Below are 4,001 nucleotides of genomic sequence, written 5' to 3'. Positions count from 1 at the left end.
ACATAGAACCGGAGAAACAACATTACGAATTAATGAAGTGATATCTGACATATCATACATCAAATTTTGGATGTATAGAACATAGAAGCACTAAGTAGTAATACCCTAGTATCATATATATAAACAACAACATAAAGTACGTGGACCATGCCTAAGGAAAACTGCATTATCGTCCCTACTATTTTGCTCTTTTTGCATTCAAGTGTTAAGTACATTTATACACAGAAGCTTAATCTAAAAGGTAGCTCGTAAGCCTAATTGCCTAACTTCGAATTCATGTATTGATTCTTTGTAGGTTGAAGTAATGTTGATATAATCTAATATATGGCATTAATATTTGTCCACATGTGATGGAATGGCAAATTCAGTTTCTCGAACTCATGCAAGGAAGTTCTTAACATCATACTGAATTATCAGCAACAAGTTATCCAAATTTGTAAAAGACCCACAATCAAGCATACTCTAGACATGGTCAATAATCATTTCTCCTTTGCAGGCTTTATACACACTATATACATGCCATTTGATCAGATAGGAAATGCATTAAGACTGTGGGAACAACTACGGCAACAGTCTGCTTACATTTCCACATATGGATTTACCACCTAAAGAAGCTGAAGGATATATACAACAACGATAATAGCCGGCAGTAGCATGGCATGAATCATTAAGAAAACATAAGCGTGGAACCCAAGCGACCATATTAACATATATTTGGATATTGGATAGGATATGACATTCCACTGAGCTATCCTGGCTAGCAATCATTGGGAATTCTTTGCCAAGGAATTCTGGAACCAGAAAAACCCAGATCCAGTCCCAAGGACTTGGCGATTGTACCTGCAACAAATTAACTGCGGCAAACATCATCAGCAAGCCAAAAATGATTACAAACACTATGTTACGAACAAAGCAAATACCCAAGAGCTGCTCGTCGCAAGACAATGGGATTGTAGGGAAGGAAAATCTACGCAAATTTGAAGATGAAAAGGCAAACCTCGTGGATAAGCATAACTCCTAGGATGTTATTGCCGGATGAAGAAGGCGTAACATGTACCACAAAGAGTAAGAAAAAACATTGTGTGATGATACTGCTGGTGATTGAGGATGCACCTCACAGATGGCGGACTCTGAAATAATAGAACTACTACTACACGATAGTAGGAATGGTTGCTAGAACACAAATAGTGAAGAATATTGTTGTGGCATCAATCCCCATTCATGTGAAGAGATCATGCAAAAAACGGACACAACAGAAATTCACAACATTCTAAGGCAAGCAACTTCTATTATGCACAGAATTCCAAGAACAAAAATGTCGTTTTCTTGAAGTACTCTTCTAGTGGAATATGGAATATCATTATGGAATTCCTTGCATCCACACAGGTGATAATTAATGGAATACCTCCTAGTCTGCTCAATTGATTTATAGCAGCTATAAAATAAGCTTGGTTGTTGGACCTAAATTTCTTTTAGTTCATAAGAGATAGACCATTTGTGCGACAATAAAAGTGAAAACATCAGTCCTTTGAACCATGAAAGTCGAATACCTTCTCTCTGCTCACATGGAGGTAGCAAAAAATAAATCGATGAAAAATAATAGTCTTATATAAAAAATTGCAGATAGAAACATGGATAAACAAACAATCCGTATAATCATTTTGTTGCCTCGACGACAAATGATAACCTCGATATTGAGCATCGTGCAGCTGCAATATTAAAATAAAGTAACACACACATAGACACGGAGCGCCAACATCCTCAGATGAGGTGAAGGCCTCCTGAACATAGGAGATGCAAGGACGGTGACACTGCTTACACATATGTTTTTATTGTATTTTTTAGGATACAGTACTTCGTATAGGGAACTTGTAAAAATCTCAAAAAAGAATTACCATGCGAGCATGGCTTCAGATAATGAAGCTTTAACATGTAAAACACAAATTTAGTAAGGGACCAACACTTGATTCTTTTCGAATTCAGTCTTATGTGTAGAAAGAAATTAAGAACTGATACAAGGAAAATATACCATCAACCTATGAACGTGCTATTGCTACCATTACAGTGAAGAAGACATACATGATAGAAGAGCGCTGCTCGTTGTCCTCCTGCTTGCTTCTGCTCAGAGACCCAGGGGAAGGCAGAACAGCGTTTCTTTAAAAGGACCACTATCATATCTGGTGACTTGATTGCTGTCACTCTGGCTTTTGGCGTTTGCTAATGTTCCTCTTGCTGCCTTTTATTTTCTGTTTTTTCTCTTGCAATTTCCATTAGCTCGCTTGCCAGCTTTTCCTTTTCCTTCCGCAGAAGCTGTTCGAGCATGCAAATATGTCCAGCTAGATTCATTTCTGTGTCAGGATATTCCTCCTGAAGGTGCAGAAATAAGACACTCCGGTGCCACTTTGCCATCGAAATTTCAGATATGCCAAAGAATTGTTCATCCCTCATAAGAACCAATTTTTTTCGCAAGTAATGTGTTCAGAATGTTCATCGCATCTCTCGTCACCAAACACCTACAGTAAATACACACATCACATACAACTTATAAATATTCTCGATATTGAGGTCCGTAGTATTGTTCAGGATTGTTTCACACCATGACTCGGAACACAAAGAATTAAGATCATTTTTTAAATACAATCACTTCTCAGATTAAAGCAACCATTTATATGTGCAACCATCTTAAAAAAAAAATCAAACTCAGAAGGTCTAAGAAAAGGTGCCTTAGTTGTAGCTCATCTGCCTCCACTTAGAATCCAACCTTACATTCCAGCTGCAATGCAATGACATCTATGATCAACTCTTTAAGATTGGCATCAAGGGTCCAAGCAGTGAAATATTGATGACCACCTCCAAGAGTAACAATATGTTTTCATATATAGGTTGAGAACTCTACAGCAAAGCTTGAGCCCCTGAAAAATATCAGATTTCTTACCCTTCAAATAAAATCCGACGCTACAAGTTAGACTGAAAGTCCATGCATCTTTACGCGTGACAGCTGACACCCGAAAATCCCCCATAGTTCTGCACCAACTGCGCAGCCTCCCACCATTCCAAACCTGCAGCGACATCGCAAATAACCACCACTGTCGTGGGAATCACACACACGCGCACGCACACACATGAACCCATGCAATTGCCGCTCGATCATTCAAGGTGCGTAACCTCGTCCTAATCGAAGATGGAAAGGGAAACGGGGGAAGCGAGAGAGGGAGAGGGAAAGACATCGAGATCGAGATCATACGTGGCCTTCGAACATCGCCGAAGTCGAGGGGCGGCCGACGGCGTCCTGTGCGCCTTGTTTGAGCTCGACTCGTCATCCCTTCATCGTCTGTTTCTCATCTCTCATCTACTCTCCCCTTCGATTCGACCAACACAGAGCAACATGGAGGCGGCGGTGGGAAGGATCGAGGAGGAGATAGTTGTGCGCTCTCTCTGGACGGCGGCGGACCTAGGTTACCCGGGGTCGGCTGCGAGCTAAAGAGACCCGAGCGTCCAGTGTTTTGGATTCTCCACTTTTGCTCTGGACGGGATCAGAGTACAGGCCCAGTAGGCCCAATTGAATCTACGATGGCCGAAAAACCACGGGAGCAGCGGCCCGAGAAGGCTAGCGCTCGTCATGAAGCCTGCACGCGCGATTTGGATGCAATTAAGAGCAAATCCGACGGCCAAAAACGATTAAAAGTGACGATCCAACGATTAAAAATGCTGATGGTCTGAGAGGGCTGGGAAGGTGCTCAGTTTTAATATATCTATATCTAAATGCCTTAAAAGTAAAAGTTTTCATGATGTCACGTGTGAGCAATTCATTATCCTCGACATAAAATGCCAGAATGCAGGTCACTCCGATGAAAGAATTTTGCTTCTCAAAGTGCCTTCGGAGTCTTGAAAAAAACAATGTTATCTTGAACAAAGAACTCTATGTTGTGGGCCAGATAGACCCCAAATCACAGGGTTCGGCTCACCTGCAGGGTTCCCAGCAGGGATTATTATGCAGGGCC

General features: G+C 41.1%; 1 long non-coding RNA gene across 4 annotated transcripts; it reads right to left on the bottom strand.

The window, feature by feature from the left end:
• Window positions 1–410: 410 nt before the first annotated feature.
• Window positions 411–3,526, bottom strand: LOC123143569 (uncharacterized). Of its 4 annotated transcripts, XR_006470946.1 has the most exons (4): window positions 3,245–3,526; window positions 2,936–3,059; window positions 2,080–2,513; window positions 411–854 (listed from the first exon to the last, which is right to left on the bottom strand). It is a non-coding gene; the product is annotated as an uncharacterized lncRNA (long non-coding RNA). The 4 variants fall into 4 exon arrangements; XR_006470947.1 differs by having other exon boundaries at window positions 2,080–2,773; window positions 2,936–3,526; XR_006470945.1 differs by having other exon boundaries at window positions 2,080–3,059.
• Between the last annotated feature and the right edge of the window lie 475 nt (window positions 3,527–4,001).

The sequence above is a fragment of the Triticum aestivum genome, chromosome 6D (assembly GCF_018294505.1).
Source record: "Triticum aestivum cultivar Chinese Spring chromosome 6D, IWGSC CS RefSeq v2.1, whole genome shotgun sequence".
Classification (NCBI taxonomy): domain Eukaryota; kingdom Viridiplantae; phylum Streptophyta; class Magnoliopsida; order Poales; family Poaceae; genus Triticum; species Triticum aestivum.
Note: the sequence above shows the minus strand (reverse complement) of the source record. Positions and strands in the feature narration are given on the sequence as shown.